Here is a 14619-nt window from a genome sequence, read left to right as displayed (position 1 = left end):
AGGGAAGTTAAATAATACACTCTTAATCAATCAGTGGGTCAAGGAAGAAATTGCAAGAGAAATCAGGAAATATCTCGAAGCAAATGAAACTGAGAACATATCAAATTTATGGGATGCAGTGAAGGCAGTGCTAAGAGGGAAATTTATAGCTCTACATGCCTACGTTCAAAAAGAAGAGCAGACATCAAAGACCTAACCACATATCTGGGGAACTAGAAAAAGAACAGCAAATTAATCCCCAAGCAAGCAGAAGGAAAAAAATAAGAAAGATTAAAGCAAGAATAAATGAAATTGAGAATAAGAAAACAATAGAGTTAATTAACAAAACCCAAAGCTGTTTTATGAGAAAATTAATAAAATTGACAAACCCTTAGCTAAACTAACAAAGAAAAAAATAGAGAAGATTCAAATGAACAAAATCAGAAACTAGAGAGGACATCAGCACTGACCCCACAAAGATAAAGACTACCATAAGAGGATACAATGAAAAATTGTATGCCAACAAATTGGATGACTTAGATGAAATGAATGAATTTCTAGAAACACGGAGGAAACTACATTGAAAAAAGAAGAAATAGAAGATCTCAAAAGACCAATCCTAAGTAATGAAATTGAATCAGTCATCAAAAACCTTCCAACCAAGAAAAACTCAGGAGTAGATGGCTTCACAGGTGAATTTTACCAATCATTTCCAAAAGAACTACAGTTATCCCTTCTGCATCCCAGGGGTTAGGGGCACAGTCCCTGTGATCTGGAATATCCAGATAACATTTTTTGAGTAGGCTAAACCTTTTTAAAAAAATTTCAAACCATACTTTGCAGACCTGAAAATCCATAGGGGTAGATCCTTCAGCTTCATTTTCCTCTAGAGAATTATGTAAGGACTTATCCTTTTCTCTTATGATACCAAAGTCTACCAGAATGTCTTTTTTTTTTTTTTATAACAATCATGCACCCTAAAGAATGTTGCATTTCTACACACGAGAGATGTAGATCTCATGGTTTATGCAAATGCTTTGCAGTTGTTGGTGTAGTTGCAGCAAAGGCTTCGTGGATTTCCTTCCCTTTTTTTCTTGATATATCTTAAGGTTGACTGCCCTAATGGCTACCAACTGTAGCAGCTATTTTGCCCAAAGGAAGCATATATAAGCATTCAATATTTCCCTTCAAGTTCATCAGTTTCCTGTGTTTCTTGGGAGCACTTTCTAAACCACTGGTAACATTATGTTTGGGACCCATGATTTTAATAATGTTTATGGCATTTAAATGACACAAGAAAAGAGAAATTTGTGATGCAAAGATCACTGAGAGATGACTGAGATGTCACATGAGAGACTGCTATAAAGAGGCTTGGAATCCCCAAAGCAATGAGTAGAACCACAATTCTGTTATGACAAATTTAATTTTAAGAAAAAAGAATAGCTGTTCATTTAAGTTATTAAACAATAAAATATATATCTAACTGTATATACATTTTATTCATTTATCAATTACTACACTATTTAAGCTATCTCTACATTCCTAGCCTCTGTGTGTTATCTCCTTGCCTTTGCATGCCATCTGAGGCTTCCTCAAAACTCCCCTCAAATCCCCATTTCATTTCTTATGCCAACCCACAATACGTTAAAACCATGATGGGGAAAGTCCCAATGTTGAAGGTAATAACTCTTATAACAATCCTGCTCAAACTCTTCCAAAAAATTAAAGAAGATGGAACACTACCTAACCCACTCTATGATGCTAACATTACCCTAATAACAAAGCCACATAAAGATGCTACAAGGAAAGAAAATTAGAGACAAATCTCTGTAAGGAACTTAGATACAAAAAATCACTTCATAGCTACCAGAATGGCCACTATTTTAAAAACAGAAAACTACAAGTGTTAGAAAGGATGTAGAGAAATAGGAACACTCATTCACTGATGGTGGGAATGTAGAATGGTGCACCACTGTGGAGGACAATTTGGCAGTTCCTCAGGAAGCTAAATATAAAATTGCCCTATGATCCAGCAATCCCACCACTAGGTGTATATCCAGAAGACCAGAAGAATTGAAAGCAGGGACATGAACAGATATATGCACACCAATGTTCATAGCAGCATTATTCACAATTGCCAAAAGATGGAAGCAAGCCCAGTGTCCATCAACAGATGAATGGATAAACAAAACATGGTATATACATATGATGGAATATTATTCAGCTGTAAGATGGAATGAAGTACTGACACATACAACAGCATCGATGAACCTTGAGGACCTTATGTTGAGTGAAATAAGCCAGACACAAATGGACAAATACAGCATGATCTCACTGGTATGAATTAAGGACAGTGAACAGACTCATGGAGGTAGAGTCTGGGAGATAGGTTACCAGGAGATAAAAGGTGAGGAGATTGGTGAGCCAATGCTAAATTTTTACAGAATTTATAATTAGATTGATGGCAATGTTTTGGAAATGGATGGAAGTAATTGTGGTGCAGTGATATGAGTGTAATAGTGCTTAAGTGTGAGTGTGCACGTGGTTGAAAGGGGAAGTTTTGGCCCGTCCATGATCCTAGAAGGAAAGCTAGAGGATAAAATGGGTGACTGTGTAACTCAGGAAACTCAGGAGTGGCTGAGGCGAATGGTTAAGAATGTTCTTTCAGGATCTATAACAAAGGTATGCCACCAGTACGGGGTGTTGATAGTGGGGTATTATTACATGGGGAAAAATGCACCTAAAGCATATTTCTTTGGAATATGAATATATTCATGTTGTTATATGTATGTTTTCTTGATAGATAGAGGCCCACACATTAACTAACAAAATATTAAACTTGAATCCTGGGGAAGTCCTGCTATTCTCTCAAATAAGATGGCCAAAATCCTGGAATATATAAGCCAGGCCTAATAAAATTAAACAGGCCAATATACCAAGCCCTTGATCATAATGCTTGTACTTATGAACATTATTCCTGTAAAAATGAAACTTTGCCTAATTATGATTAATGCCTGTATTAGTTAGGATTCTGCAGGGAAACAGAACTGATAGGAGATATCTGTAAATAGTATGAGATTAAATAAAAATTCTCTCACATGACTGTAGAGATGCATAAGTCCAAATTCCTCAGGGTATGCTGCAAACCTGGGGCTCCAATGTAGGTCCTTGATGAATTCCCAGGAGACACTGGCTGTCCAAAGTAGAGCTGGAAATTTTCTGTCTTTGAATGCTGAAATCACTTCCCCTTTTAAGGCCTTTAACTGATTGGATAAGATGTCACTCATTGCTGACGGCAAACTCATTGGTTGATTGTAGATGTAATCAGCCACCTAAGAAATCAACTCACTGATGATTAAAGTCCACGAAATATCCTTGTAAAACATAAGCTGGGTGCGTGCTTGACCAAATAACAGGGTGCAATTAACTGGCTGAGTTGACACATTAGCCTAATCATCACAATGCCTAAGAGTTACCTCCTGAAAACCTTCTTGTTATTCAGATGTGACCTCTCTTTATGCCAAACTCAGCAAACAAACTCACTGCCTTCACCCTGATGTGGGACAGGACTCCTGGATGAGCCTCCCTTCACTGAGGGATTATTACCAAGTGCTAACCCGTCATTCATTTGGAAAAAGGCCCTGAGCAAAAACGAGAAATATTAAATAAAAAAAAGTTTTTATGGCTAAGAGGCTTCAGAGTGAGTTGGGAGGTCATTCCAGAGGTTATGCTTATGCAGGTCTCAGGCAGATTTCACTAATTGCCACAGTAAACAAAGCTCAAACAGGGATGTTTCCAAGACACCAGAAGCAAGGCACAGAGCCTCACGAAATAAACACCGCTCTGGCAGGCCCTATTTGAAACGATATGATAATCTATTTCCCCAATATAACATTCATATAGTAATTTATATTCCCCTACTCATAATTCTTCTACTCCTGTTTTTGACCCTATAATCTCAATACATCCATTAAATATATTTCTCAGAGACCTAAATCTTAGGATTGTTCCTAGGCCAATTGAGCCCTGAAGCCTAGCAGAGTTGCAGTCAGCTCCTACTCTCTAGTTCCAGGACAACCAAAAAAATGGTGGTGGACAAGCCCCTTCCCATAAAACAAGGAGTATCTCCAACTGCAAGCAAAACAATTCCTTCCATCTTCCCCATACTATCTTAGTCTCTTATTAGCCTGAAGCAGTCAGAGCAGACATCATTCCAAATCCCTCAAGATTGGGGATGAACAAAAATAAGGGGGGAGTGTTACCATGGACCGAAGTTACTGTTATGTGGTTATTATCTTGTGTTAATGGAAGAACTCGTAACATTGACATAAAGAGTGGTTGATAGGGGTTTGCAGGGAAGGGGGAAGGATGAATAGATAGAACACAGGCCATTTTCTAGGTTGCAAAATATTTCTGTGTGGTATTGCAATGACAGATACATCACATAATACATTTGTCAGAGCCTATCAGTACAAAGCCTAAACCATAATGTAAACTATAGATTTTGGTCAGTAGCAATGCTTTGATATTGCTACATCAAGTGTAACAAATACAGGACACTAATGTTAGAATGTTAATAATAGGGGAAGCTATGTGTGTGGGGAGTTATATGAGGATTCCCTATATTTTCAGTGTAATTTTTCTGTAAGTTTAAAACTTCTATAAAAATAAAGTTTATTATAAAAAAAGATACACTCAGGATTCATCAACTGAATTTGTTTGAAATGACTCAAATTTCCTTGCATTTATTTACTGACGAAACTGGGTCATTTTTTCCCCCAAAATTTCTCTCATTCTGGACGTTGCTTATTGCATTTTTAGTGCCAGGTAACTTGTTACTCTGGTTCCTATACTTCCTATCAACTGGTAATTAAAGAGGTTTAATAAAATCTAGGTTTGAGATTTTGGCAAGAAAACTTTATACATGATATTTGTACTTCCTACTACACCAAATCAGGAGGCACATTATATCGAATTGTTCCCTTTTTAGTGATGTTAATATTGATCAACAGGTTCAGGTGTTATGAGCCTGCTCCATCTATTAAAATATTCTGCATCAGTCTCACCTAAGAGTCTTAGGAGTTACTGATGATCATTGATTGGATCTATTATTTCATTAGTGGTTGCAAACTGTGGTGCACCAATTCCATTATTCCTTTTCATTTTTTAAGGCTGGAATTCTTCTACAGAGAGAAACATTCTTACATCAACTATAAAGTTACCTTGCGTTACAATTTGTAAAAAAGAGAAACAATAATTGCTTGATTTTTTTCCTTTTATTTACTGTTTTCAGAGTTATTTTCCTAGTATCCTCAAAATGTGAACAATGAGACATGTTACTCCTTTAAGAGAGTATTTAAAATAAAAGGTATCTTTTTCAGATGATCTCTTTAACTAAAATAATCTATGTCCTTAAAAATTACATTGAAGGGAAGTGGACTTGGCCCAATGGATAGGGCGTCTGCTTACCACATGGGAGGTCCACGGTTCAAACCCCGGGCCTCCTTGACCTGTGTGGAGCTGGCGCATGCGCAGTGCTGATGCACGCAAGGAGTGCCCAGCCACGCAGGGGTGTCCCCCACATAGGGAAGCCCCCTGCGCAAGGAGCGCGCCCCATGAAGAGAGCCGCACAGCACAAAAGAAAGTAGAGCCTGCCCAAGAATGGCGCCGCACACACAGAGAGCTGACAAAACAAGATGACGCAACAAAAAGAAACACAGATTCCTGGTGCTGCTGATAAGTATAGAAGCAGTCACAGAAGAACACACAGCGAATGGACATAGAGAGCAGACAACTGGGTGGGGGAGAGGAGAGAAAAAAATTACATTGAAAATAAAGAAATAGAAACATCCCTTTGGGGGTAAATTCCTTTCAATTAGACTGTAAAAAACTGAATACAGTTATACAGAACATGATGGTAGTTTCTAATTTTTAAAAAATGAAACAAGATCTTATTTTGTCAATGGGCTTCTTGCTATTTTACTTAACTGGAGCTAGATTTGCCCATGGTATCTACATTTTTCTATAATCCCAACAAATGGGAACTTGCTTCAGAGGGATCACTGGCTAACAAACCTTTTAGGATAAGAGGAACTTTCCTATAAATAACATCAAGAATCATGCTAGCATTTGTGTATATTTTTTGGTGTTTCCAAAAAATAATAATAAGAGAACATTATATAATCCTGAGTATGTCTGGAAAAAAACAGGGTTACCAAAGGTAGGCCTCAATCAAACCAGAATTTTTTAATATTCATTAAGTTCATTACTGAAGCTGACTTAGATTTTTATCATCAAATTGCCAAATACTTACTAAAATCTATTGGCGTGCTCCAGGATTATATTGGTATACTAATTTTTAAAAAGTAATCATGGAAGTTAATATTCATGGAAAAAGAGTGAATGCTAAAACATCAACTGTGAACAAAAACATTAATATAGGATCAGAATACGAATTTAAATCTTCCTCATCTTGATACACTTTTTCAGAATTCTTCATTTTAATGAAATCTTAATAAGATGAGGAATATTTTGACATTAATAGTGAAACACACACTAAGAAAATAACTATTTCTGAAATAATATATACCCTCACAGCCTCACTACCTTGAGCTAAGTTTCAACACTTAAATAAATAAAAAGAAGAAAACAGGATTAACCTATTTTATTTTACAACTTTCAACTTGCCTTGACTATTGCTAGGCAAAGAGTAATCATTCGTATAACCATGAAAATAAGGATTATGAAAATCTTTTTTTGCACTGCTCACTGGCTGGGTGCACCAGACCCCTAAGGAGAAGAAACTAAAGAGTCGGAAATGCAAATCAAGTCAGGAAATATTGCTTAAGGCAAGACAATTTATAATGTAAACACTCAATCAGCAGATTTGGTGGAAGGTGAAGGCTCATTCTGGCTCTCATCGAAATCAATTAATCCTTTGCTTTTTCATTTTGTTTTTGTTTGTTTTGACATTCCGGTATGCTCACATTTTCAGGGCTCAATCAAGGAGTTTCCTTATTCAATAGAAACTGCAGTTTCCAGAAATGGGATAAAATTTTAAATTGTTCAGTGAAACTGCTTTCACCTACACCACAGCTCTTTGCATTAGGTTTAAAAAGTTCAATCCTTGGACAGAGAGAAGTTGGGAGCACTTGGTAACTAGGCTTTCTCCTAGCAACTTACCCCAATTAGGCCTGCTTTACCAACAAAAGACTTGAAGTGGGTTAAGATGGGAAGTGGGGTAGCTTCCTGTCTCACTGCAGTATTCCTTAATTAAAATGGCCAAGATTCTGACCAACCAGTTTTAGAATCCCTTTACCTGGACATAAAACATAGAGAGATCTGTGATTTCCATCCCATACCTGAATCAAGAAAGGCAGACTTTTTGGAATATATGACAACCTATCTCCCCAGTGTATCAGAATTAGACTCATTTGTAGATTTCCTACACATGGTACTTCTGCCCCATTTATTTGAACCTATAATTGGCGCTATACCCATTGAATATGTCTCAGAGACTTAAGTCTTCAGACAGTTCCTTTGCTGGGTGAGCAATCTCAAAAGAGTTGCAGCAAATACCTACTCTCCAGTTCATCAGACTCACCCAGGACAACTAACAAAAGGATGATGATGGACAACATCCCAAGAAGGAGACAGTATTTACAATTGCAAGCAAGACGGTTCCACCCGTCTGTCTGATAGGATGTAAGCCCCTCTCAATTGGAAGCAGAGCGGGCATCGCCATTCCAAAGTCCTTAAGGTTGAGGAACAAATAAACATAAGGTGGGAATGCAACTATGGACTAAAGTAGACTGAGTATTATTCCAGTAATGGAAAAACTTGTAACACTGATATAAAGACAGTGGTCTCTGGAGGTTCTGAGGGGAGAGAGAGGGAAGAATAGTTTTAACTTGGGACATTTTTGGGATATTAGAATTGTTCTGCATGATATTGCAATGACAGATACAAGCCATTATACCTTTTGTCAAAATCTATAAAACTATGCGATGCAAAGGTAAACCATAATGTAAACTATAGGCCATGCTTAGTAGCAATGCTGCAGTAAATGTTCATCAATTGTAACAAATGTACCACACTCAAGAAAGATGTTGTTAATAGGGGAAATGGTGGGAGAAGGATGGGATGGGGCATATAGGAATCCCCTATAGTTTTGATGTAACATTTATGTAATCTAAAGCTCCCTTAAAAATAAAGAAAAAGAAACGGTAAGGAGGTGATCTGGATCTATAATCCTCAACTTGTTCTAAATGGAAGAGATTCAAGCAAGTTAACCTTCACCTAGATCACACAAATTTAGACCCAGTCCCCACTTCTATTCTCATTCATTCTCTCTCTCTGAAATAATTTATAGAAGCTAGATATTTAGGGTAAAAAGCTTAATGATACGGTACTGAAAGGGTAGTATTGTTTTTAAATTAATTGTAAAGCCAATCTCTGATCTCTAAGGAGTTTGTCTATTCTACCAAAAATAAATAAAAAAGCCCATCCCCTCTCCCTACCTCTGTCCTCCCAGCAGGGCTTTTAGTGAAGTAATCAAAAGTCTATTGGTAGAAAATATATAGGGAAGCAGACTTGGCCCAATGGATAGCGCTTCTATCTACCACATGGGAGGTCCATGGTTCAAACCCCAGGCCTTCTTGACCCATGTGGAGCTGGCCCATGCACAGTGCTGATGCACACAAGGAGTGCCGTGCCATGCAGGGGTGCTCCCTGCATAGAGGAGCCCCCTGCCCAAGGAGTGTGCCCTATAAGGAGAGCTGCCTGGCACGAAAGAAAGTTCAGCCTGCCCAGGAATGGCGCCGCACACATGGAGAGCTGACGCAGCAAGATGACGCAACAAAAAGAGACACAGATTCCCGTGCTGCTGACAACAACAGAAGGGGACAAAGAAGAACACGTAGCAAATGGACACAGAGAACAGACAACTAGGGGAGGGGGAAGGGGAGAGAAATAAATAAAAAATAAATCTTTAAAAAAAAAAAGAAAATATATAAATGGAATATTTTCATACCCATTTATATGATTATATTTTAGAACATTAGAAAACATTCTAGAACATTAATATTTAATTTTCTTGGCTTATTTAATAAAACACTTTAAATAGGATTATTAAATTTTAATACATTATATTTGATTTCCATGTATTTTTTGACAAGTTCCTTTAATTAAAAAGCCATCTATAATTCTTTTAAGGGCACTAGAATACAAAAGGCTTGAATGCAATTTATGATACTTTTTGAAAAGTAGATTTTAATGTGATCATGAAACTTTCTATGTAAAGGAGATCTCAGGAGAATTTCAAAGGCTTTATGTTTTTTACTGAAAAGTATGTCCTGATAAGATACTGAGAAGAAGCATGGTCTTTGACTACAATTATTTTATTCAATTTTTTCCTTAAAATTATACCTACCAAAAATATAGCAAACATTCTTGACAATGACAATTTTAAGAAGTCACAGAAAGGGTCTACCTCTAAACACATTTTGTCATCTACCACTATTTACCTATATAGTATTTTGCATTTCAAAATAGTAATTTTTATTTAGCTAGAAAATTTATATCATTAAAGATATCTTGAAGATATTTTTAAGCCAGTTTACAATGAAATGAATGGAAGCCATTCTAATATTTAGAGAGATGTTTTCATCATAGAAATAACAATCTAGACTTACTGCTTTTAGATATATTCTGATCTCTTCTCTTAAGGTCTGACACCTACTCCATGAATAAAAAGTTAACTGTAAAGTATGCCACAAATGCAATGCAAAAAAAAAAAAAAAAAAAAAAAAAAATCAAAGGAAATAGCAAAGGAATATAACTTAAAAGAGTAAAGTCAATTACTGAGAATTTGTTGGAAATTGAAAGGCTATCTAACAGAAGACTTTTTATAGTTGTGTGCATGAGCTCATTCTATGAGACAAGATTGCTTACATTAAAACTATTCTATATACTCTATTAGAGCAAATACTTCACCACAAATAGGAACTTTAGATTTTAGTTCTGGTACAGTGGAAATTTCCAAAGCACACATGAGCTCCAGTATTCAATTTACTAAGATGAGAAACTGTACTACAATTATATCTAAAGTTCCCATAAGCTTTCTAAAATTATATGGTGCTGTGTTTTGGAGCTGTATGTATCCCAGAAAAAGCATGTGCTTAAATGATAACATTCCTGTGGGTGTGAACCCGTTGTAAGTAAGACTTTTTGATGAGGTTACTTCAGTTAAGGTGTGGCCCACCTCAATCAGGATGGGTCTTAATCCATTATTACTGGGTTCTTTTATAAGCAGAATGAAACTGAGACAGAGGGAGCAGCTGGAAGCTGAACATCAATGGAACTAAAGAGAAGGGAGAGGCCAGGAGAGGCTGCCATGTGCATTTCTGTGAGACAGAGGAGCCCAGGAACAATGATCACCAGCAGCGAGCCCCAGAATGCCAATCTGCGGGAAGAAAGCATTGCTTTGATAATGCTTCGATTTGGACTTTCTCTTAGCCTTCAAACCATGAGCAAGTAAATTCCCATTGTTTAAGCCAACTCATAGAATGGTATTTGCTTGAGCAGCTAAGGAAACTAAAACACAGGGAGGAAAAAGGTGCTTTCAAAGGGAATATATGAAAAAGTTAGTTTAATACAAAATGTGGTATATACTACTGTGGCAGCCTGAAATTATTTATGAATCCCAAAATGAGAGTTTATGTTTGTAAACTCATCTATTTCTCTGGGTATAATACCCTTTGAATGCATTAGACTCAGCTGACATGTCTTGATTAAATTACCTGTTAAGATTAGGGCTTTGATTCAACCACATCAGTAGGGCATAACTCAGATTAAGTGCCCGCCCCCTTGGTAGGCTGATATAAATGGACACTCACTCAAGAAGACACATGGAAGAGGAGAGAAATTGGTCATTTCCATTCTGCCATGTGACAGAAAGGAAAAGGATCAAACAGCTAAAGCCCCAGGGAAAGCAGAGCCATTCGCTTGACTGTTTGCAGCTGAGCAGCTGAACAAGTCTGGAAAGAAATGAGCCTCTGCCAGAGTAATACAGAAGCCCCGAAAGACCAGGAAGAGATTGCCCGCCATCTTGCTATCAACATGTGGCAATTGCCTTTGATGAGAAAGCAATGTTAAGTTGGATTCTTTAGGGCCTTGTAACTGTAAGCTTCTACCCCAAATAAATACCCTTTAAAAAAGCCAACAGATTCCTGGTACTTTGCATCAGCACCCCTTTGGCTGACTAATACAACTACTCTCTGTTTGCTAACCAGTTGCTAGAGAAAGGTTTAATGATCTTTGCTGGTACTTCACTCCCTAAAAGGCATTTTTTGTTTATAAAACTTTATTTAAATATACCAATATTTTGAACAATACTTGAAAAGAAGTGTAGAAAATAGTAGGATTCTGAATTAAACTAAGAATCTGTTGAAGAATGTTTCTATGTTATATAAACAAGGTTTCACTATTTCAGTTTTTGTGTTATTACTTACAGTGAAAAGTCCTGAAAAGTGTCAGCATTTTTATACTTCAGAGGATCTACTATTTATGAATTGACAGAAAGGTAAAAAGTATTAAGATCACTGAAGCAAACCAGAAAACTAGTCAGTGAAGGCAGACTGGGATTTCTTACTTTTCTCAAAAGATATGAATGGCTCATGAACTGAGCTTCTGCCATTCCCAGTAGCAGTGATCCTTAATATGCCACAAATAATTTATGGTGGAGAAGGAGGGGGAATATGAATATGCATAGAATAGGTATACTCTTATGCAAACAATGGCTAAACATGTATTTTGCGATATCTTTTTTTTTTTTTTTTTTTTATTAATTTTTTTATTTTTTATTGACTTTGTAATAATATTACATTAAAAATATATATGTGAGGTCCCATTCAACCCCACCCCCCCACCCCCCCTCTCCCCCCCCCCAACAACACTCGTTCCCATCATCATGACACATCCATTGGATTTGGTAAGTACATCTTTGGGCACCTCTGCACCTCATATACATTGGTTCACATCATGGCCCATACTCTCCTCTATTCCATCATGTAGGCCCTGTGAGGATTTACAATGTCCGGCGATATCTTTTTTAACTTTATCATACAAATTAAACACACATGCTCAAGCACACATACACAAAATCTACCAATTTAAAGAAACATTTGATGTTTTTATTCCAGGAAAGTAGCAGATAAATGATGAAAATGTACAGAAGGAAGGAAGGCAGGGTGGTTGGGGAGAGGGTGGAAGTGCAATTCCCAGCTAAAATGGAATGAATAAAAAGTGCATCCAAAAAAAATAGGTATGTATAGTTTCAATTCATTCCTGTGAAAATAAATTCCAAGGATGAGGTAGTAAAAGGTGGTGTCTGATATTCTGGCTCCTGACTTTCCAGTCTAAGAAAAAATAACGTTGTGCCTCATTTTACCAGAAACTCTATAATTTCTTTTCAGTGTCTTAAGGTAAACATGTAATTTCATCCTTTTCCCAGAAACCATGAGCATGTTTTCCCTTCTGCTATCTGTAAGCCATGAACTCAGATCATGGCTAATGTTATCTCTCTTACATTTTAAGCTCTTGTGGACTAGAATGTTATATTAAGTAGATACTTTTTTCCTGCAAAACAGCTGGCATACCCCATTTATCATCATAGTGATGATAACATTACATATTACTCATGTCTCCAAAGGTCATATCAGGATATAGAACAGACGAATAATACACAAAGTCAAGACCTTGCTCACTCCTTACTTCTAAACCAATTATGGCAATCTTATCCTTATTCTCCATTTTAGTTTCTGTGTCTTAATTTCCCCTTTCTCAAAGTGTACCATACATGATAGCTAATATACCTTTGTTACTATAAATATTTTAACTACTACTAATCCCAAAACATATTTACTAAACAGTTACAGGATTTCTCAGTAGTAATAGTAATCATAACCCCCACAAACGAAAGATTTTCAGATAATATACAGAGAAATCAAAATAGATTACTGAACTATTGAGAAATCTTTTCCTAGACACATATCCTTATTTAAAAAGTCAAAATAGCTCTCAAGGTAAAACTCTGTTTTAAATAACTACTTGAAATCTTTAGCAATCCCAGTCCTGTTTTGATTACATATTTATTTCAAAAAATCAAATTTGGGGCCGAAATATCTAGTTCAGAATGCACAGTGTTCAAAGTTTACCACATGTCTTAGCTTGGTTACAGGAGTTAAATTACAGTCATAATTTCTTTTTCATACCAAATTCCCCCTCCAAAAGATGTATCACTTTTCTACACTTGTAATTGCATATATATTTCCAAAAGGAAACCCTAAGCAATACCAAGATGTTTAAAAAGCACTAGAAATGCTTTTTATTTATTACTATTTTACTTTGGTAAAAGTTGATTTCATGGGGAGAGAACCTGCATCCAGATGCATCTTAAAGCTGCACCACAATAATAGTACAGATCAAAGAGGATTCTAGAATATCCGAAGAATTAGTAAAGCTATGATTCTGTCAACTTTCAAAGCTTAAGCATAAAAATAAATAAAGCTTAAGGAAAAAAGGTTCTGCCTTAAAAAACAAAGCAAACCAACCAACCTACCGCCTACCTGTTATTTTTGTTTAAAAAAGTAAGCAAAAACTTATGATAATAGAATGTCTTAGAGTAAGTACAGTATTAGAAATTAACTTTCCTCATCACACATCAGAGGGAAAGGGAAGACCCATAAAATATGGAGGTAGAACCTGCAGAGAAGTTGTAAACATCAGGTGAAGGGGAATAAACTTCCCTCTTTCACCAAGGCTACTGTGCTTAAGCATGTAAAGTTCTTGTTCTTCCCCAAAATGCTGTAAATCCTGCAACGTTCATTTATTAGAGAGCTCCTACCCAATTTTAATAGGAAAACTATTTTTATATTTCACCATGAGCAATGAGGAGATATTTTCTAAGAATTCACATAATCTGCAAATGAATATCATTATTTAGTGGCACATCTTTAGGCAGTAAGGACATGGAGTCGCTGAAAATCAACAAGGAAGTTCTGTTGCTGGTCTGGAGGAAGAGGATGTAGAAGCCCTTCTCTCATGCCAAGTCAACCACAAATCTCCAGAAAAAACTAAACAACACGTTTCTTTAAAGCCACAGAAGAGCTATGAACACAAAGAAATCTAAAAGAATTAAACAGGAAGAGGTTGTTTTCATAGTTTGGACCAGTTGTGAGCTGGGGGTCAGAACAAAAGGAGAAACAAGGCCACTAGAAAAGGACAGTCTGCCGGATGAGGAGAAACCAGATGGACTTCTGAAGCCTCATCTAAGACGCACCATCTGTGGTGGGCTCACTTGTTGAATTTAAATCGGGAGAGGCCCCAAATGCAAAGACAGTCCTCTCCGCTAAGGGAGGAATTTTAAAGAAAATTAATAAGCAGAGGGCGGAAAGGGGACATATGAACTGGTGCCGCTGTGACAGAGTGCTGGAGGAAACACATCAACCACTATCAAAGCTGGGAAGAAGAAATCGCCTAAATTTTTGAAGACTTGCCAAAGGCAAGTATGGCTGCCACTTCGGAATTCGCTGAGAGCATCTTATAGAAGTGGACCTGGAACTCGCTTGTACACAGGCCCTC

The 14619-nt window shown here is 36.8% G+C and overlaps 1 protein-coding gene and 1 long non-coding RNA gene across 5 annotated transcripts in view; one reads left to right on the top strand and one right to left on the bottom strand.

Moving 5' to 3' along the window:
- Nucleotides 1-14619, bottom strand: part of LOC131280434 (uncharacterized) — a 172860-nt gene that overhangs the window by 76195 nt on the left and 82046 nt on the right. For 3 of the 4 annotated variants that reach the window (XR_011650117.1, XR_009188025.1, XR_011650116.1), the window contains exon 3: nt 3078-3311. The exons of the other annotated variant lie outside the window; for it this stretch is intronic. This is a non-coding gene — a long non-coding RNA (uncharacterized lncRNA). The remainder of the gene's footprint in view (nt 1-3077; nt 3312-14619) is intronic. 4 annotated transcript variants of the gene reach the window in all.
- The window catches only part of COL10A1 (collagen type X alpha 1 chain), a 161305-nt gene that overhangs the window by 88371 nt on the left and 58315 nt on the right, over nt 1-14619 (top strand). The window lies entirely within an intron of this gene.

This window comes from Dasypus novemcinctus, chromosome 11 (assembly GCF_030445035.2).
Source record: "Dasypus novemcinctus isolate mDasNov1 chromosome 11, mDasNov1.1.hap2, whole genome shotgun sequence".
Classification (NCBI taxonomy): Eukaryota; Metazoa; Chordata; class Mammalia; order Cingulata; family Dasypodidae; genus Dasypus; species Dasypus novemcinctus.
The sequence above is the reverse complement of the archived record's forward strand: the minus strand, read 5'-3'. Positions and strand labels throughout refer to the sequence as shown.